This window comes from Sminthopsis crassicaudata, chromosome 1, assembly GCF_048593235.1.
Source record: "Sminthopsis crassicaudata isolate SCR6 chromosome 1, ASM4859323v1, whole genome shotgun sequence".
In the NCBI taxonomy this organism is placed as follows: domain Eukaryota; kingdom Metazoa; phylum Chordata; class Mammalia; order Dasyuromorphia; family Dasyuridae; genus Sminthopsis; species Sminthopsis crassicaudata.
This window is the reverse complement of record NC_133617.1, coordinates 195,148,569-195,171,055: the sequence shown is the minus strand read 5'-3', so window position 1 is coordinate 195,171,055 and position 22,487 is coordinate 195,148,569.

Below are 22,487 nucleotides of genomic sequence, written 5' to 3'. Positions count from 1 at the left end.
ACAAAAAGGGCTGCCACAAAAGTTTTTATACATGTGAGTCCCTTTCCCTCCTTTAAGATCTCTCTGGGATATAAACCCAGTAGCAATACTGCTGGATCAAATAGTATGCACAGTTTGATAATTTTGAGCATCGTTCAAAATTGCTTTCCAAAATAGCTGGATTCATTCACAATTACAAAACAATGTATTAGTGTCTCAGTTTTCCCACATCCCCTGCAACCTTCATCATCATCTTTTCCTGTCTTCTTAGCCAATCTGAGAGGTATGTAGTAGTATCTCAGAGTTGTCTTAATTTGCACTTTTCTGATCCATAATGATTTAGAGCATGTTTTCATATGACTAGAGATGGTTTCGGTTTCTTTATCTGAAAATTGTTTGCTCATATCCTTTGACCACTTATTAATTGGAGAATGTATTGAATTCTTAGAAATTTGGGTCAGTTCTCTATATAATTTAGAAATGAGGCCTTTATCAGAACTTTTGAATGTAAAAATGTTTTGCCAATTTATTGCTGTCTTTCTAATCTTGTATGCATTAGTTTTGTTTGCACAAAAACTTTTTAACTTAATATAACCAAAATTATCTATTCTGTGATCAATAATGATCTCCAGTTTTTCTTTGGTCACAAATTTCTTCCTCCTCCACAGATCTGAGAGGTAAACTATCCTATGTTCTAATTTCTTTATGATATTATTCTTTGTGTCTAGATCATGAACCCATTTTTCTTTTGTTTGATCTGAGATCATGATGGCTACCCCACTTTTTTTACTTTGCCTGAAGCATAATAGATTCTGCTCCAGCTTTTTACCTTTACTTTGTATGTATCACTCTGCTTTAAATGTATTTCTTGTAAACAACATATTGTAGAGTCTGGCTTTTAATGCAGTCTGCAATCTGCTTCCATTTTGTGGGAGAATTCATCCCATTCACATTCACAATTAAAATGATGAATTTTGTCTTTCTTGCCATCTTATTTACCCCAAATTGTGATTTTCTATTTTCTTTTCCCTTTTCCCTCTTCCCCAGTATTTTCCTTATGAATTCCACTTGCCTCAAGACGTTCTCCCCCATTTATAGCTCCTCCCTGTTTTCTTATATCTTTCCCCTACTATTTCTCTTTTCCCTTCTATTAGCTTTCCCCTTTCCTTTTCCTTTTTTCTTGCAATTTCCTTATAAGGTGAGAGAAGTTTCTATGTAAAACCAAATGTGTCTAATATCCTCTCTTTTAGTCAAATCTGATGAGAGTAAGATTTATACAAGTTTTGCCCCACCTTCCTTCTTTCCCTCAATTATAATAGGTTTTTTTCCCCTCTTCATGAGATGTCATTTCTTTCATTCTGTCTCCCCTTTCCCTTTTTTCCAGTACAATTTCCTTTATACATCTTGTTTTTTAATGTTATAACAGTAAAATCTAATTATGCAGGAACGCTCTATGCATCCCCATAACAGAGATATAATTCTCAAGAGTTCTTTTCTTTTACCTTTTTATGCTTCTCTTGAGTTCTATATTTAGAGATCAATTTTTTTTTGTTCAGCTCTGGTCTTTTCATTAGAAATAAATTAAATTAACCTGTTTCATTGAATGTCTATCTTCTTCCCTGAAAGATAATGCTCAATTTAGCTGGACAGTTGATTCTTGGATGCAATCTAAGTTCCTTTGCCTTTAAGAATATCAGATTCCAGGCCCTTTGATCCTTTCTGATCAGGATAGGAAGAAGGAAGAAGGAAGCTTCTAGGTCCTGGACAATCCTTCTTATTGTGATTCCTCAGTATTTGAATTGTTTCTTTCTGACTGCTTATAATATTTTTTCCTTGATTTGATAGTTCTGAAATTTAGTTATAATATTACTCAGAGTTCTCATCTTGGGGTCTGTTTTAGGAGGTGATTACTGAAGTCTTTTAATGGCTATTTTACCTTGTGATTCTAAAACATTGGGGCAGTTCCCTTTGATGATAGCCTATAAGATAATGCCTAGGTTCTTTTTTTCATCATAGTTTTCAGGAAGTCTAATACTCCTTAGATTATTTCTCCTAGATCTATTTTCCAGGTAAATTGTTTTCCCAAGTATATATTTTACATTTTCTTCTATTTTTTCATTTGTTTTGTTTTGCTTGACTGATTCCTGATGTCTCATTGAGTCATTCATTACCATTTTTCCAGTTCTGATTTTTAGTGAATTATTTTCTTCATTTACCATTTTTAGTTCTTTTTCTTTTTTGGCCAATTTAATTTTTAGATGAGTTATTTTGTTCTGTAAATTTTTCCCATTTCACAAATTCTGTTTTTCAGGAAGTTGTTTTCTTTTTCCATTTTTATTTTCCAATAGTCAAATCTATTTTGTAAGGTGTTATATGCTTTTCTCCTTTCACTAAATCTATTTTGTGTGGTGTTTTCTTCAGAAAATTTCTGTGTTTCCTTTTCCAAAGCCTCTTATAAAGTTCTCCTTTTCTTTTCCTAGTTTTCTTCTAGCTCTCTTTTAAGATAATTTTTAATTTCTTTCAAGAGAGTTTTGTGAGATGGGAACCAATTTATATCAGTTTTTAGGGCTTCATCTGTAGAGGATCTGCTTTTAGTCTCTTTAGAGTTTGAAATCGGTTCTTCTCTTTCACCATACAAACTATGTATGGTCAAAGTTCTTTTTGTTTTGCTAATTTTTTTTAAGTTGAGATCAGCTTTTAGAGCAAGGGAGATTGTCCAAGCTTCCTCTACAAGTGGCAGCTGCTGTGCTGAGTCAGTGCTGACTCATTCCTGGTGCTGGATTCATGTGACCATGTTCTGTGAAATTTTGGCATTCAGGGTTCACTATTTGCTGTTTGAGTTGGATATTTTATAACTTCTCTGCTGATCTACTGGCTTGCAAGCAGGGCAGTGTGGCTAACACTGATATAGATTTCTTCCTGTAATTCTCCAGCATGCAGAGCCCACACCATCCTGGGATTGTGAGCTGCCTAGTCTTTCTGGTGTTTCTGCTCAGCCTGCTTGTGCTTGGTCTCTCCCTCCATACCTGATTGAAACAGACCTTTTCTGGAAATCTTCAAAATTATCTTCTGCTGGTAATTTGTTACACTCCCAATATTTGTGGGTTCTGCCAGTCCAGAACTAATGAAGCTGGATTTGCTAGTTACTCTGAGGGTTGTGGAAAGGGCTCAGAAAAAGAGGTGTGTCTTCTCTGCCATTTTGGCTCTGCCCTCTGTCAGTTCTTGATAGGGCTGGAGTAGGAATGTAATGGAAAATTTGAATATAATTTTACCCATTAGTTTCAATCTAAGATTGTAACAAGTCACAAACTTAATGGATTTAACTTTTCTAAACCTTTATTTCTTTACCTCTTCTCTGGTGAAGGTAATGATAAGCCCTTCATTTATTATTTCTAAAAATTGTCAAAAAATAAGTTGATATAGGCTCAGACACTTGACACTTATTAGCTTTGTGACTTGGGCAAGTCACTTAACTCATATTGCCTTGTCAAAAAAAGAAAAGAAAAGAAAAAGAAGAAATTAAAAAATAAAACACTTAATTCCCAATGTAGAAATTCACAAATGATTCAGAATCAGTTTCATATATTCTGCTTTAAAGAGTTGACAATCCGCTTAAAGGGAGGATTAATAATTTGTACCAACTGTCCAGGGGTATTTAGTAGCAAACAGAAAATAGGGTCTTTTTATTGTTTATTTCAACTTAGATAGTCCCTCGTATAGTTTATCAGTCATTAAGTCCAACAAAAATGACTTGGAATCTAGTCCATTGGGTCCTCCATATCACTCATTAGTATTCTGAAAGTTTTTTTGGAAAGTTTGCTTTGGATACTACTTAGCTTCTGAACCAAGATCAGGTCACTGACTAAATTTTCGTGATTTCCTCTCATTTTCAATGGTAATAATAAAATAATTGTATGAGATTTCCCATTGGAAAGTTCCTTGTCTGGTTTTTACCATAAAATATATTATTAGAGATTTCCAGTTATAACCAAGGAAACTCAATTACAATGTACCTTTTAACTTTTCATTTTGTTAAGGCTGATAATGAAAAGGTCAGGCTGAGTCCTTGAACTGAAAGTAGTCTTTTTAATTATTTTTGACAACATGGAGCTTGTGGTGTGATGGTTTCTTAGTAATATGTCCACTATGTTAACAGGGGAAAGACAGTATTTTAAAAAGAGAAAATTATGCTTTTGGGGAAAAAACCACTTGTTAATATAGTTTAAGTCATGAATACTTCTCACATTTGGCATAGAGGAAACTATATACTATTTGTGGAGGGCAAATTATAGTTATAAAATTGGAAGAAAATCCATTATAACTTGGAAGAAGAAAAAAATTAAGTACTACTTACTACTTCTGGGCATTCCTATAATATATGTATACATTTTTCTTCTACAATTCCCCAAATTCTATGCTGTTGTGAAGTCCTTTCAAGGATTCATCTTTTATTTGGTCTGTAACTAATTTTTTCCTATTGGTTATTCTATATGGCAGGAATGTGTAGAGGTAGATCTGGTTTCAAGAGAGGGATAGAATAGGTTTTATTTTGGACATGTTGAGTTGGCTATGTTTATAGAATGCTTTATTTGAGATATTTAACAGATAGTTGGGGATGTATGACTGTAACTCAGCACAGGGATTAGGCAATCTTTGTTAACCCCCAAACCATCAATATAGAAATGATAATTGAATCCATGGGAGATAATGGGTTTACCAAATGAGATAATATATAGTGAAAAGAAAGGGAGTCCAAGATAGCATCTTAGATGGGCCTCCTTTGCTAATATTCATGGAGGCAGTTAGGTGATACAGAAAAGATGTTCCTGGACCTAGAGTCAAGAAGACAGGAAAGCCTCTGATGCTTACTAATTGTGTGACCTGGGCAATTCTATTACTGTGGGCAAGCAGTGTGGGAGTTCAGAGAGTTTAAGTGATTTCCTCTTGGTCACATAATTAATTCAATTAAGATGCAAATTACCATCTTATCCCAGGCATAGTGCTTTCTCCTTTTCAATTCTGGGCATAAGGGAGAGGTAACAGGGGACCTAAAATGAATGATTTTTGTTTCAGGACTTCTCGCTTAGTATATAAATAAGAATAAATTAAATGAGTAAAAGCTAAAAACAATTAAATATTCAATAAAACAAAACAATGCATTAATGAGGTGCATGGTGTTTTGGGGGAAGTTAGAGTGTTATGAAGGCACAATGATAAAGCATCACTACTACTGAGTCAGTATCCAGCATATCTGAATCTGGATACATACATGTTGGTATTCTGAGTTCTCTGCATATTCTTGTGAAAATGGGATTTTAAAGAATGTACACTCTTCAAAGGCCAAGATGGAACTTAAGCCTAGAGCCTCTTCAAAGTCAAATTTGTTACTTACATTATTTATTTATCTATTAATTAATTAATTAATTTATTTATGTTTTGTTACTTATGTTTATTATGTTACTAGAAATATGGACCACTTAAAAAGCTCCTCTTTCTTAGTGACAAAAACTTGTTTCAAAACAATAAGATGCTTGGGCCTACCAAATTTTGTGTTTCATCAAAAGAAAGACAGAAAATTGAACCCACACACTTTCTAACAGTAGGATAATAAGATCCCAAATTTAATTCTTATATATGTGATTTTTCTCAATACATCCTTACTGAGGATTACAGGATGCTCTTGTTGTCTCAGTAATACCAGAGAAGTACAGTAAGTTAACCATTTATTTGTTGCATGTATACATAGGTGTTTGCATGTTATTTCCTCCATCAGACTGCGAACTCCTTGAGAATAGGGACTGTTTTTTGCCTTTCTTTGTTTCCACAGAACTTGGATGGTGCATGGTAGAGGACAAGTGTTTAATGTTTATTGAATGCCTTTCTGAATTACACATTCTGAAAAGTACTAGGACATCAAGACCCTCAGCTTTTCAAATGTTCCATCTCCTCTTTCATTATCAGTCTTCCCAAAATACTCCATTTGGAAAAAAAAGAATATTAATAAGGGTAGAAGTAATAAACTTTGTGAGATACTTTCAGATCTTCAAAGCACTTATTTGATTCTTGGAACCATCTGGTGAGATAGTTACTATTATTATACCCAAGTTACAGATGTGAAAACTTAGGATCAGAGAAATTAAATGACTTGTACAGAGTCATATAGTTAGAAAGTATTTGAGGTAGAATTAAAAATCTAGTATTTTTGATTCAAGTCTCTTCCTCTATCTAGTATAACAGAAGGTTGCCTCAGGAGAGGCAGCTGAGATTTGAATCCCAGGAACAAACATACAAACAAATCAGTTAGTAACTACTGTCATGAGTATGCTCATCTCCACTATCAACTCAATAGTATTGTTGCGAGGTAAAATGTTTTATAATGCTTAAAATACTATAGATATATGAATAGTTGTTATTAGTGTTAACATGGGTCCTAGTAGTATAGTCTGATTTTAAAAATTAGAAGAAAGACATCATTGGTTCCAAGAAATAGGTTGTTCCTTTCTGTCCATCAATTTTTTTATGAATCCTGACATAACAAGTGGATGTCATATTGCTTTTTGTGGTTGAACAACTGTTTTTGGAAGTAATCTCACTGAAAGCATCAGTTTAGTTCTGGCAGGAGACAGGAAAAGAGGGGTGATAGTTATCTTATCCTATTTCCATATGTTTTTGATCTTTTCTGCTTGGACTCTGAATAAAATATGAATTTTTTGGTGCTGTGTAGTTAGGTGCTTTGGAGTTCATCATAATATGTAACTTATGGCTATAAGATGTGATTTAAGGTAACAAGAAATGTGTCATACTGTACTTACATTTCTATTTGTTTTGTTCTGATTTTATGAGTTATAACAAATGTCCAAAATCTAAAAAAAATTGAATTATCAATTCATTCAATAAATATATATCAGGCAAGGCACTGTAAAAGGCAACATAAGCATAAACAAAAAAGGCAGGTTCTATATATTCCTCAGGGAGCTCACAATCTAATATAAAAAAAAAGTACAAATAGCTATAGTGAAAGTCAATTTGTCATAAGATTACTATGATGTAATTTATTAGAGGGCAGAGACTATTTTTCATTCCTAGTACTTAACACCATATCCAATTCACAGTAATAACACTGAATGTGTATCAATTTGCATTGATTCAAAAGTCTACCAAATTCTGAGAATTTTTGGTGTAATCCCCAGAGATAATAAATATAATCTAAATGAGAAGAAATGGAGGTGCCTGGGAGAAAGAGAAGTTTGGTGTTGATTTGGTCAGGTTTCTAGGAAGACATAGATTAGGATGACAGGACATGGCCCAAACAGATTAGCAGAGGAATGACAAAGGAAATAGTAGACATCATTTCTGTCTTAGTGGAGATTATTACTCATATATGAAAATGCATATAGATAAATGTTTAAAAATTTAAAATCACCAAATACATCTCTACATATGTAAGTGTGAGTATTAAGACAGTTGCCATGATATGACATTTTAGAGTTGTTTATCTTAGAAGGCTTCATGAAAGAAGTGAGGTTAGAGAAGCACACAGGAGAGTCACTGGAAGAAATAATAAAATAAAGTGAATTTCCGTCACTGACAGACTGAACTGACAGAGAAAATAGATATTACCCAAGTGATTTAAAATGAAAAAGCAAATAGCAAATATCACTTTTTTTTTTTGCTCTTAGCCACTTTTTGGCTGATGCAATTGGGGTTAAGTGACTCGCCCAGGGTCACACAGCTGGGAAGTGTTAAGTGTCTGAGCCCACATTTGAACTCAGGTCTTCCTGACTTCAGGGCTGGTGCTCTATTCACTGTACCACCTAGCTGCCCCTACTCTTAGAAATCTTAAATGTTCAAATTTAAGCTTAATTTTGTTATTCGAATTTTATATTTCAAACCATTACCTCTAGTTCATAAGAGGCTTTCTTACAACAAATTGTCATATATCTTACACATATTATAACATATTTATGATAATAAAGTAAAACTAATTATAGTGAACTTATCTAGTACTGCATTTTATATTCTACATCTGTAGCATCACCTCCATTCTTGTATTTTTGAAAAAGGACTAGAAATCTATTTTTCTTCACTACTATCTTTAAGGGGCAAAATTCCTTGTAACAACTATTCATTATTAAGCAAAACAAATTCCTTCATTCCTCCTCTCTCTGTCTTTGTCTCTGTCTCTGTCTCTCTCTATCTACCTTGCAGTGGTGTAGTAGAATAAAAAGGCATGATTTGTTTGGTAACTTTTTGTATTTAATTCCAAATTGCTTTCCAGAATGTTTTACCTATTCACAATGTATTTTTTTTCTGCAGGCATTTCAACTTTTAATATTTATTTATTCAGTTTTTGCCACTCTAATGGGTAAGAAGCAGATTCTCATAATTGTTTTAGTACTCATTTCTCTAATTAATAGTGATTCAAAGCATTTTTCATATAGCTATAGATAGTCTGAGTTGTTTTTTTTTTAACTGCATCTCTGCATCAAACCAGTTATTCTATAGAGAACTGCTTATAAATTTGAATCACTTCCTTACATATTTTGACAAGGAGATCTTTATTAGAGAAACTTGTTGCAAAGATTTGAATTCTCACTATGTATTTTCACTGGACTAAAATCAACTCCTGTAGCATTTTTGCAAAATTTGAATTACATGAAATGGAATACATGCTCCCCACTTCACAGGATTGATTCATTAATCTTACTAATTGTACCTAAATGTCCTGCAAATTTGCTGAAATTATTAATTTCAATTATTTTTAGTTGACTCTTTAGGGTTCTGAAAGTATGTGCTCATGTCTTCTGCAAAAATGATATTTTTCTTTCTTTTTAACCTATATTTATTCTCTCAAAAAATTTTTTCTTATATTATTAAAATACTATTTCCAGTACTATAGGAAATTGAAGCAATAGCAGTGGAAATTCTTCTTTCAGCTCTGTCATGACAATTTTTCTGCTTTTTCTTTGTTTACTTTGTCTCTTAATTTAGAACCTTCACCATTCTGAACCTCTGTTGTTGTTGTTGTTCAGTCATGTCCAACTTTTCATTACTCCACTTATTTATTTTGGCAAAGGTCCTAAAGTGATTTGTTATTTCCTTTTCCATCTCATTTTATAGATTAGAAAACTGAGACAAACAGGGGCAAGCAACTTTTCCAGAATCACCTAGCTGGTAAGTATCTGAGACTAGATTTGAACTTATGATGACGAGTCTTTCTGACTTAAACTATGCCTCACTCCAATTTTTGCTCATGTAAATTAAATTTAATGTTAGAAACTTGTTGGCTTTTCACTGGTTTGGTAAAACTCTTTGCCAACAGTCCCTAACTCTTGTTACGGTTTGAGAGGTGATCTTAGCTTCGGCCTACCAATCCTATTAAGATCCTGCACTTTGTGCTTCTTTATCTTTGATTTGTAAAAGATCATTTCTTTCAAATCTCCTGTTCATTTCTGTCCAGAAAACCATCTTCTGATGCTTCAAGCTCCAAACCACTTTCTTCTTTTATATGTCTTTCTAGATCAGGTCAATCCTGTAATTTCTGGAATTGCAATTTTTTTTTTCTATTTTCCAAAATCTAACATTTGAATCAGTACCTTTGTATGACCATAGCTGGCTGTTGATCTATAATTTGGTAATTCGTAAACTGCTCAGAAATACAATTCTGTCTTCTTTTGTTTTCCCATTGTCCTAGTAAAATATTCTCTCCATAGTAGATTCCTTAGATACCATTGGTGTCATAGAATATACTGCACATATGAAGAACTTGTGCAATATTTCTTTTCCAAAATGTTTATAACTGTCCTCTCTTTTAATATAGTCCCAATTGTGCATGGAATACAAATCATTATGATCAGCCATTTTTTTAAGTACTGTTTTTTCTACCTCATCTGTTATAATTAATGTGTCATTAAATAGGTTTAATATACCCACAAAAAAGCTGTGAGCAGACTATTGAGAAATTGACTTTCATAGTGCTTATTTATCATGGATGAAAGATTTTCTTTTTTATATTTGGTTTAAGATGCAAAAATTTCTTTGGGCTGGTGAAAGACTCTATTTAGCAAGGATAACAAGAAAAGTGTGATAAGTCTTACTAGTTCATTCAGAGGTTTTGCAATATTTTTACACTAAATATAATTTTCCCTTCTCTCCTTTTCAACTTTTAGAAGACAGAGTCTCTAGAAATATGGAAGGCCTGTAGAATTCTTGACATATGATAATATTCCCATTTATCATATAACCAAAATTTATCTTTCCTTTTGCTTTTCTTGACATCCTTAAGTGGTTTTCTAATATTGATAATCATGGTTTTATTCCTCTGTTCTATTCTAAGATTAACATGTGCTACTTATCTTTAGAGAAATGCACTGACAACTTAAATTATTGGCATAAGACTTTCAGAGAAGGGATTACAGTTCTTACTTCCAAATATATATATATATATATATATATATATATATATATATATATATATATATATATATATATATATATATATATATATATATATTTAGAGAGAGAGAGAGAGAGAGAGAGAGAGAGAGAGAGAGAGAGAGAGAGAGAGAGAGAGAGAGAATTCATCCAAGATCCAAAGGACAGAAAATAAAATAAATCCAATTGTTATATAAAAAATGTAGAATGGTGATAGCTTAAATTTCAGATAATATGAAAACATGGTAGATCTAAACTTTAATTTTGTATGATATCAAACTCAAGATATGGATCCCTGTCATCTGCTGACTTAGAAAAAAAACATACGTTAACATTATCTAGGTTTTATTCTATTTTTATTGTTTGTTACAAATTTCCCAATTCTACTGGGTTTGTAATGTTAAGTAAATTGTACTTTGAATCAAATAGGCCTAAACCTATATCCTGTCTTAGATCTTTACAAGTTGTGTAATATTGAGAATATTTCTTAACCTTTCTTGACTTCAGTTTTCACATCTATAAAATGAAAATAATAATAGTATTTGCCTTGCAGGGGTTTAATCTTCGCTACCCCCATCAAACCTCCCCCATCATCAATAAGATGTGGGAAAGTGTCAGTTAAAACAGGACAATTGCAACCCAAACATTACCCCTTTGGAGTCCATGTTAACTACTTCCTAAAGTATCCCACCAAAATGACCCTCTCCTTCTCACACCTGGTGGACAGTGAAATGTTATTGCACTTATTATATGAGATAACATTATTATTATTATGTCATTATTATGTTATTATGTATAATATATTACATAATGTAATATATATGTATATTATATGTAATGTATGATGTAATATTATATATAATTATTACATATAATTATACATATAAATAATGATTAAATACTGCAAAACTTAGATTGCTATGTAAACATCAATTATTACTGTTTATGTTAATAATTAAAGGCATTGCTAGGGGCAGCTAGATGGCAAAATAGATAGAGCTCCAAACCAGGAGTTAGGAAGATAAATTCAAATCTTGCCCCAGACATTTACTAGCTGTATGACCTTAAGCAAGTCACTTAAACACCATTTGCCTCAATTTCCTCATCTGTAAAATGACCTGGAGAAGGAAATGACAAACCACTCTAGTTTTTTGCTAAGGAAACTCCAAATAGTATCATGAAAAGTTGAACATGAATGAAACAACTGAACAATAAAAAATGCATTGCTATACAAAGCTTTATAAAAAGGAAATATCTGAGTTGATCTTTTATAGAATTTCAGCACCTAGGAATTAGCTGAAATCCAAGCAGGTAAATGGTCAAGTTATAATAAGAGTAGATGGCAGACAATTTAAGGTTGTGGATGAGAGTGAAAACCATAGCAAAGTCCCTGCCATTGTTGCTTTGTTTACCACAGTTGATGGAAGGGAATGGGAATGTTTATGATCACTGCAGCAGCTGTAAGAATGAGAGGAAAATGTAGTTTAAATAGCAGTGGAGCCAAAAAGAGGTAATAAAAGAAGAAAGAGAAAAACAATGGACTACTAGAATATCAGGATCAACCTGTGAAGGTGAACTTCATCAGTGCCATGCCTACAAACATTAGATTTATGACATGGAAAAAACAATAGTAATGATCATTTTTATTTGCATCTATAAGAAATTGCATTCCATTTGGGTGGTATGAATACTGAGTAGAGATATCACAAAGATTTGCTTGTAGTGGATCTTCCAGACTGGCTGAGGTAGTTTCCAAACTTATTGGTCCTTGCAGGTGCCATTGAATTTTCCTATAGATGTTGACTGAAGTGAAATTCTCACCTTTGAGCAAGTCAGTTACTATTCAGCACATCATATATAGACTGAGACTCTCAAAATATCTGGCTTGTAGCCCACAGCACAGAAGGACTTTCCAGTGGTACACCACCTCCTGACCAAGTACTTGAAATAATTGTACCTAACTCCTACCTTTTATAATATAACTTTTATAATATCCCTAACAATTCCAGACCTCATAAATGATGCCCTGGTCCTCAATAAATTAAAAGAATTTGACATATACAATTCAATGGTTCTCACAGAACATAAAACATTCTTAGAGAAGCTGAAATTTGGAATTAGGAATAATAACCTGCAGTATTATGTTGATAAACAAGGACATGTTTAGAACCTGAAAAATTCCAAGGACTTAGAGAAAGCTGCAAGTGTCCTTGGTCAAGTTGTTCTTGCATTGACCAAGGACACTTGTGGCCTTCTCTAAGTCCTTGGAATTCTCCAGCTTTGTGTTGATGGGCATGTTATCTATGCCTTTATCCGCATTGTTGATAAAGTGGTAAACAGGATAGGACCAAGAAGAGATCTTTAGGGGATTCCATGTTGTATTTTCAAGCTGACACCCTACCACTAATGGTAACTTGTGAAGGTAAATGTAAAGGTCCGGTCGTCTCTAAATTATCCTTCCAGGCTGCTGTCTTAACTCAGTCTCCCAGCCAGACTCTCTCCTTCCAGCCTGCCATCCCAACTCTGTCCCAGACTTGACTACTCTCCAGACCCAATGCTGTCCTCTTTTATCCTCGAGATTGTAGTGAGAACTCAACGGAGCTGGGAGAAATGCTTCAACCAATGAACTTGCTCCTCTTAAAGGTGCAAACTTCTTTTAAACATGTAAACTCCTCCTCAGAAGTCTAAAGATCTTAACTAAAGGTCAGAACTAAAGATGTGAATTCTGAGCTAGAGAATTGCCCAGACAACCTGAGTTCTCACCTTGTAATCCTAATAGAAGTGTCCCAACATGGAAGCACATATGGTTGGACTGCTATTGCAGTAATCAACTGACAGTGATAATTGGACAAAGCCACTAAAAATCAGGACAGGGAAAGGAATCCCACAACTTATTAATCTTATTTTCATGGAAGTGAGACTTCCTAGCTGAGAAAACAGCTCCACCAAATAGCCTCTGATGCTGAACTGAATCACAACGTAGGCTGTCACCTATGATAGATTCACTGTTCTGCTTTCCAATTATTTGTAACTTCATGTAACCCTGATCAAGAATATGTAACCATTGACAACTATCTTATGATTGACATATTAACAAATTTTTAAAAAGGTATTCGTGTATGTTCACATGTATAATCTATGTATGAAATAGACATTTAACACATTAATATATACATATGTATAAAATATTTGTGTACAAAATATGTGTGTTTAAATAATAGAGCCAAGAAACTAACCCAGGGTGTATACATTTAAATCTGGCAGCCATTCTAGGTATGTGATCTTCTTATCTTCATAGAAGGGAATGCTTTATTGTTGTTTCTATAACCACATTTGTATTAGAAATCATTCTCTTGTTTACAGAGCAGAAATGAAGCTGCACTAGTCAGTATTTCCTACTGTAAATTAGCCATTCTGAGATATATAATAGCTCTTTTGGTCATTCACAAGATAATACTATCTTTGTATTTCATTCAATGCTTTATTGTTGGTGCTGTCTACCATAAATGTTAACTTAAAAGCTTTTTAAATAGGCCACTCAGGATACATTTCATCAATTGTACTACAGAGACCTTAAAGAAATTACTAATCATTGAAATTGTGTATTAAAAAGAACACCCTATTGTTTTAGTTGTATAACCAAAGTCTAAGTCAGTAACTATATGATAGTTATTCAAATATTCCTTATAATTACTTTCATCAAATAACATGATGTTTTTATATAAACTGATAGAAGATAAAAACATTCCTCTTTAATTAATCTGGATATTCTTCACTGTTAGACATTGTTACATTGTTACATAGAAGCATATATGAATGCATCCTTTGTTTCCTTAAAATATCAACTAGTCAGTCAAACACAAGTGTTCTTACCCTTAAAGAAATTGCAATGAAAACATGAAATCTACATATAGGACATAATTATTTATTATATTAAAAGGAATATAATAGATAAGCACAAGATTAATTTCTGCAAGAATAGTATGGGCAATTAGTGCTTGAAGTTAAAAGCAGGTAAAAAATCATTGGGCTGACATGATTTGGGAAGTTTTCATAGTAGAAGCCATCTTCTAATTTGGGTCTCATTATATAATTTGGTTCTCAAAAGAAAGGCAAAATGTAAAATAATAGGAAAGACATTACAAGTGGGGAAAAGGTATGAGGCAAAGCATACATACAGCATGGAGAAAATCCAAAATGTATTTGGTGAAATGAAGAGAGAATAGAAGTTTCACAGAGAGTAGCAGGATATATACAAGATAAGCTTGGGATCTTTGATCCCAGAGCAGAGAATTTGGTCCTCATATTGTAGGTAATGGAAAGTCAGTAAAGATTTCTGAAACAGGACGTGATGTGATTAAAAAATGTCCCCCGAATATTGATTGTTTTTGTTGTTGGTCCTTCATTTTCTAAGAAGACCAAAAATATCATCAATAAATAATGAGGCAGAAATGTGCAAAGTCATCAGCCTCACTCTCTCTTCCAGAGTCATAGAAGTTCAATGACAAAACAAAAATCAGTACTATTGACTATGACCCAGGATTCATTGTGATGTGGGTTAAGATTCCTTTCTAATTACCAACCCCCATGAATTCCAGTGGGAGATATCTGGACTCTCCTAGCCCCCATCGGATCTGATTTAACTTGGGCTGTCCCAGCACCCTTTCTAATGATTCTGCTCAGGTTTTCCAACCCCCACAAACAGCTTCCTCCTTATCTAAAAACCCATTGAATTATATTCAAATTCTAACCCTGGCTGAAACCCAGCTAGGAGCCAACATGGGACTCCACCCATGAGCTCCTTTAGATTAAAAGGGGAACCCTGGAGTCCACTCTTTGCAGGAGTCCCAAACATGTCATCCTTACACCGGCCATGTCAAGGGTTCCTGCCCACCGGTGCCAGCCCTGGCCCTGGTGTCTTTCTACCTTCTAACCTTACTTCCAAACACCACAATAAACCTCTTTTATTAATCTAGGTTTTCAGATCTGTAAATTCCTTTACAGGGGACTCTGTGCCACTACTAGATCTCATTTAATTCTGTATCCTTGTGCCAAATCCAAAGGGGTTGCAGGGGAGCTCTATTTGACTCCTTGTACCCCGAACCTGCCACTAGACCTCAATTAAACCTAATTTCATCAATTGGATTATTCTAGTGTCTTTAATATCTTGCCAAACACTAAGCACTCTACAATACTTGCTCCAGCTCTTATGACTGTTGAAACACATTGTTCTCTTCCTATTCAGATATAAGTCTTCACATGCTTGGTCACTCATAGGTTTGAATTCTGTAAGCTATCTTTAATAGGATTTAATTTGTCTTTTCAGAAGATTTTCTGGGGTATGCTGATGCTGCACATGCTACAACTACATGGAGCTTTAGAGAAAAGTTGTATATCAAAGTTTGGTGAAGAGCACTTACAAGGACTCAGCAAGTACTCTCATCAGAGGTGTTAGTCCTCCCTGAATATCTCCCTACATCCTGAATATTGATTAATAAAGCTATTAAGAAGGTATTTGAGGGGGAAGGATCAAAACAGAAATCATGTAGCTATTGTAATGTTACATGCAAGGTGTTTAGGAGGAACAAAAGGAAGGAGAATAATTGAGTTAAGTAAAACTAAAAATACAATGATCTCATTTGAAAGTGTCTGCAGTATTTTACATTTCTATCACCTCCACCTTAATTTTAAATAAAAGAAAACAAAACAAAACCCAATATCTATTTTCTTCCCATTCCATCCTAATCTGATTACAAAGAAAAACAAATTTCTCATAATAAATATGCATAGTCTTGGAAAATACATTTTCCTCAATGTCTGTAGACTTTGTAACTCCATTTCCTCTTTATAATAGAGGTTACATTTCATCATCAGTTGTCTGGAATCATAAATGGTCATTCTAATTCTAACATTTTTCAACAATGTTCTTATTGTATTGTTATTGCAAACATTTTCTTTTTTAGCAGTCCTGAAAAATGTTAATTCTTAACTTTATATAAGCAACTATTAAAGCTACTTATTTGACAGGTCCCCTCCCTTTTCTAGCTGTAATTCTCTGGAATGATATCTTTTATTGTGGTTTTATTGTGACTGACAATACAGTTTATTGTAGGTAGCATGATGTAACCTGTATATTTATTGTTCTTTAAGTTATTTATAGTTATGATTCCACTGTGATTCACATCCATGTAGCATTATTGATAGAATATTGATCTTAGATAGATTTTTCTTTCAGGAAGGAATTTGGAATTATTAAATGTACTGTACAAGTTTGCAAGTGAAAGTAAGTTGGTTCATTGCATAGAATTGATAAAGTCTAGATTTAGGGAACCAAAATGAGATTACGGTTTCTGGTGGTCAGAGAGTTAAAATGATGTCTAGTGGCAGGTTCAGGGTTCAGGGAACCAAATGGAGAGGTTTGACTCCCCTGCATCTCCTTGGGATTTGGGGCAAGGGTAGGGAGTTTTGGGGATTCCCTTCTGGTGGTGGAGAGATTCTCTGTAAAGGAATTTACAGACCCAAAAACCTAGATTGATAAAAGAGGTTTAATTATAGGAATTGAGGAGTAAGGTTAGAAATCCTGACAGAGAGGCATACAGTCTGGTTAGGGAAATAGGTGAGGGTAAAGAGAGGGTGACACTGGAAAAGAATATTCCAGTGGACAGAGGCTCCTTGGCATCCCAAGCATGGAGTTGGCATGTTTGGAACCTCTGCAAAGAGAAAATTTTAGTTTGGCTCTTTTATATTGAGTGTCTTGGGGAGGCTGGGCAGCCCTAGTTGACTCATCAGCTTGGGCTGGGATTTGAATAGAATTCAATGAGTTTCAGGACTGAATGGACCCCACCTAGATAACAAGGATGAAACTGTTTGTCCCTTGGGGCGGGGTCCCTCACTGAGGCAGAGTTGAAGGAGATTTTTCTACTTCAAGGATTTTTAGTTTCAGGGTCCCATTTTCAGGATCAAATCAGCCTTGGTAGTTAAAACTCATCAGTATTCTCTCCCCTTTTAATAAGAAGAAAGATGAACCTTCATTTTGGGAGAGGGCTCAGCTTAGACATTTCTTCATTTCCTACTGGCTACCCTTGTTTGGATTTCTGACTTATGTCTCCCCACTCTGGTTAACTATTCCATTATCTTTTTCACCTTACTTTCTGTGTTGTCTTCCCACTTTTGATTGCAAATTCCTTGAGATCAGAGTCTGCCTTTCTTTTTAATATTTATATCTCCAGCACTTAGCACAGTGCCCAGTAAATAGTAATTATGTTATAAATATTTGTTAACTGATTGACTGACAAGAAGTATGTGAAAGTAAGTTGAAAATGCATCATACAGATATAAAGTCTTAGGAATATGGTGTTACTTTATGTGGAAGAAGAGTCGAATACAACTCCAAAGTTTGAGCCTGATTAGAAAAATGATATTATCAGTAGAAATAGGAATCTAAGGAAGGGAGCTTACTTATAGTAAGAATCAGGCATGGGAAACAGACAATTTAGTTTTTTAGATATATATTCATTTTGAGATTACTATTCAAAACTCATATCTACTTTTGTAGATATGAGTCCCCTTGAACTGCCCTACCTCAGTCATTCTGCCCCAAACCTCAGGCTATCATACCACCTTTTCCTCTTGATCATCAGAATAATTGATAAGGATAAAAGATTTTATATTTTAGAATATCAGCTGCTGCTCCCCATCCCAATCTATTAGAATATCAGATACCTTTACCCATCTGGATATTAGATAACCTTCCCATCTCCAGTGTCTCTCTATTATGTTATTCCCATCCGCTCCTCATTATGTCATTGTTTCTGTCTCCCTATAAAGAATCTCTACACCCCACATTTGGGACTGGATACTTGGAGATGACAGTCTGATTCAGTCAATTGACTTACTCTCCAATAAATTAAATGATTATAACTCTCTAACTTCTATCTCACCTCAGTTTCTCCGGCATTACACTTTCTCTGAGGAACATTTTCCTAAGATCATTATTTTTGTAGGATGATATTGTTAGTTTTATAGTTCAAAACACCTCTCTTTTCCAGAAGACTAATATTCACATCCAGTCAACTTTGGTGAAAAAATATACATTACAAAGAACCAGTATGACTTTTCCAATGAAAAAGTTTTGCATTGTAAATCGCCAAATCACTACAAATATATAATTGAAAGATGTAGTGCACTGTGGATGCTTAGTCAGTTTACTGTTGTTGTGCCACAGTTCCCTTTTATTGTCCTGACTCAGTTTCCCTAAATTGTCCTCCTCAGTTTCTCTTATTGTTCTGCCTCAGTTTCCCTGGCTACAACCCTCTTTTTCTGCATGTTAGAACTGAGATAAATAGGGCTGTGGAGATCTGACATTACAGAAGATAAGATTCCAGATGTCCTCTTTCAGATCCTAATTGGCATTGTTTATAATCTAAGTTTCAGACTTCCTAGATCTAAGTTGGACACCTCTTTAACTCCCAGTTTGTTAGAATTTGTGGTTCTACCCCCCAAATCTGTCAGAACCGGATGGATGGTTCCTACTCAACAGAGTTTGTACTCCTTCCTCCCCCCCCATCTTTTGTTTAGCCATTGTGTATAAATAAGAAATTGAGAACTCACATTCTCTGCTGAATGCTTTGGACATCAGCTCTTGGGGCAGCATAATCACATCAATATTTATTCAATAATACAAACATCAATATCTTTAGGACCAAAACCTGATTTCTAATAGATGACTCAGTGGATAGAATCCTGGACCTGCTGCCAGGAAAACCTAAATTCAAATTTTGGATCACCTTGAGTTCACTTAACCTCTGTTTACAATAGCTTCCTCATTTGGGAAATGGAAATAACAATAGTTACCACTTCACGGGGTTCTTATAAAGGTAAAGTGGAATAATATTTTTAAAGAACCTAGCAAATTTTAAAACACTATAGAAACACAAAGAATTATTATTATTATTCCTAATAATGTTATAAAGCAGGGGTTCTCAAACTACGCCCCATTGAGGGGCCAGATGTGGCCTGCTAAAGACGTTTATGCAGCCCGCTGGGTTATGGCAAATGGGCTGAGGGGAGGAGGCAGAGTGTGAGTTTTTGTTTTTACTATAGTCTGGTCCTCCAGTAGTCTGAGGGCAGTAAACTAACCCCCCATTTAAAAAATTTAAAGGTCCAGGTAAGCATATCTTTTATCAGTATTTACAACAAAGTTTCCTTTCTGCCTAGCAAGAGTCATGTCTCCCTTCAAGGTGGCATTTTGGTGAGTTTCCACCAGTTCATTTCTAGAGAACATGGATGCTCAAATCTTTGAGTAATAGGAATGGAGGATCTGTCCTACTGCCTATCCAGTGGCAGAAAGTTAACTAATATTTAGAATGAGGTTCTTAAAGTTCTAGCTATAGCATTTATAGGTTAAAAAACTCTTAGCTAAATTCTGGTTGCATTTAAAACACAATTTGATTAGTTATATTTGATGAAATGATTATAAATTGTTTAGAATAATTTTTAGTGGTCTCTCTTATTTTAGTGTACACATTTTTATTAGTAGTTTGAGAATACACGCATAATATTTACTAAATCACACCACAGAGATGTTTATATTGTTATTGAAAACCAAAACATAGAAACATAACAGTCACAAAGTGGAGGCTTAAGATAAAGTGGTGTCACACATGCTAAGTTGTAGCGAGCTGTCGTCTCTAGAAGCTGCCGGATCGCTCTCTGGGAAGAGATCTGCTTTGTCTACTCAAATCTTTAAGACAGATTCTTCTTCCTGTAGTGAACCGTTGTCTCCAGGCAGTTGCTGTTAACTCTTGTCCTTAGAAGTGACTTCCCTTCCTGCAGAGAGCCCCGTCAAGCCTGATGCAATTCAGAGTCCTCCTTCTTGAATCCTGGCTCTGAATCTCCTCCAGCTCTTATCCTTCTCCAGGCCGATCTGCTCTCTGCGCCCAGTGCTGTCTCTTTTTATCCTCCCAGAGAATGGGCGTGGGATAATGCAAGGGCTTCTGGGAAGAACCACCCCAGCCAATGAGCTTGCCCCCTCTATCAAGTCAACCTGAGTTCTCACCTTGTAATTGTCCAGAAAACCTGAATTCTCACCTTGTCACCATCCAGACAACCTCAGTTCTCACCTAGTAATCCCAACATCTCCCCCTTTCTTTTGATTTAGAACATAGGACAGTCATGACCTTGAAACATAAATCCATCAATATGGGAAGTATTACAGATAATTACATAAATTACATAAGCACATAGTAACATAGTAACATAACACATGCTAGAAGTATATAACATAATCATAATCATAAATTGAAAATTTATAAATGTCCATAAGTCCATTGTCCATTATTCTCATCTTGTGTGAGGAAGTCCAATGATTCCTGCTGGTTTTTAAGTTCTTTAACAGTCTTCTTATTATCCATGCTCTTTCAGTGTCAGATGTTTCTTAGATCTTCTCCTTTATTTTGAGGTCTTTCTCTTTTTCTGTCTCTCTCTGATGGACAAGGCGAATATGACTTGTTGGCACCCATCTGATTCCTTCTCCTGCTGAAGAAATACAAGCAAACCCTCTCCCCCAGGCAGTTAACCTATCTGGTCCCTTCCATTCACCACTTTCTGGATCTCTCCACATCACCTGGCGATTATCTAAGGACAGTGGAGATGCTCTCACTGGACACTGCCCTTCTGGTGGGTTATAAAACCTGTCTGCTGGAGCCAGCGCATCTTTGTCAAAAATTAGAAAATTAATGGTATAGAGAACTAAATTTAGAAGTTCCCTAGGGCTACCTGTGGCTCCCCCTTTCTTTTGTTTTTGGAGGAGTGTCTTAATATCTCTGTTTCTTCTCTCTACTATTGCCTGCCCTTGAGGATTAAAGGGTATGCCCGTGGTATGTAAAATCTTATACTGTGCACAAAAGTGTGTAAAATGTTTGGACGTATATGCAGGTCCATTGTCTGTTTTTATTGCTTGTGGCACACCCATAATTGCAAAAGCTTGTATAAGGAATTCAGTGACCACTCGGGCTGTCTCTTTTGCTGCTGGCATTGCAAATGTGAATCCTGAAAAGGTGTCTACCACGACATGAATAAAAGATAGACGACCAAAAGATTTATAATGGGTCACATCCATTTGCCAGATTTCATTGGGTCTCAAACCACGAGGATTCTTCCCTGGAGGGAGTGTAGGAGCATGGAAAGGAAGACAAGCTGTACAGCTTTTTACTATGCTCCTAGCTTCCTCTCTTGTGATTCCAAATTGTAAACGTAAAGCTCGAGCAGCCTGATGATATTTAGAATGAGATTCTTGTGCTTCCTGAAATAAAGGACTACTGGCTAACATGGTTAGAAGGCTATCTGCCTTTGAATTTCCATCAAAAATGGGACCTGGAAGTCCACTATGTGAGTGGACATGCAAGATATAAATCTTGCCTGGATGTTTTCTCACTTGCTCTTGAAGTTCCTTAAAGAGCTGATAAATATTGGAGGCTGCAAATTTTATTTGGGCTGTGGCAATTCTTTGTACTACACCTACTGAATAGGCTGAATCAGTAATTATATTTACGTCTCCTGGGTAATAAGTGAGAGCTAGCATGATAGCAAATAATTCATTCTGTTGAGTGGATTGAAAAGGAGTCCTGATTACTCTCTTTATGGTTAAATCATGAGAGTATATGGCACAAATATTTTCTTTGGAGGCATCTGTAAAGATTGTTGGTCCTTTAAGAGGAACCTTAGAAACCTTTTCTTCAAAAATCCATCGCCAATTATGTAGTAGCCGGGTAATCTTTAATGGAGATCCATGTGCAAAATTTGGAGCGGTGACCAATAAAATTTGCCATTCTGGGATGTTCTCACAGCATACATTAATCTGTGCGTTAGTATAGAATGTGTATATTTTTTCAGGACTTATCCCAGATAATTGTGTTACTCTCTTAATAGCCTTTAATAAAATCCTAGCCACAAGCACTGGGTAAGGTGTAAGGCTTTGTTCTGGTTGTGCTGGGAGGTTCACCCACTCAATCACTCTGTCTCCTTGATGAAGGACTGCTGTGGGTGCCTCTTTTGTAGCAAAAACTGATATTTCC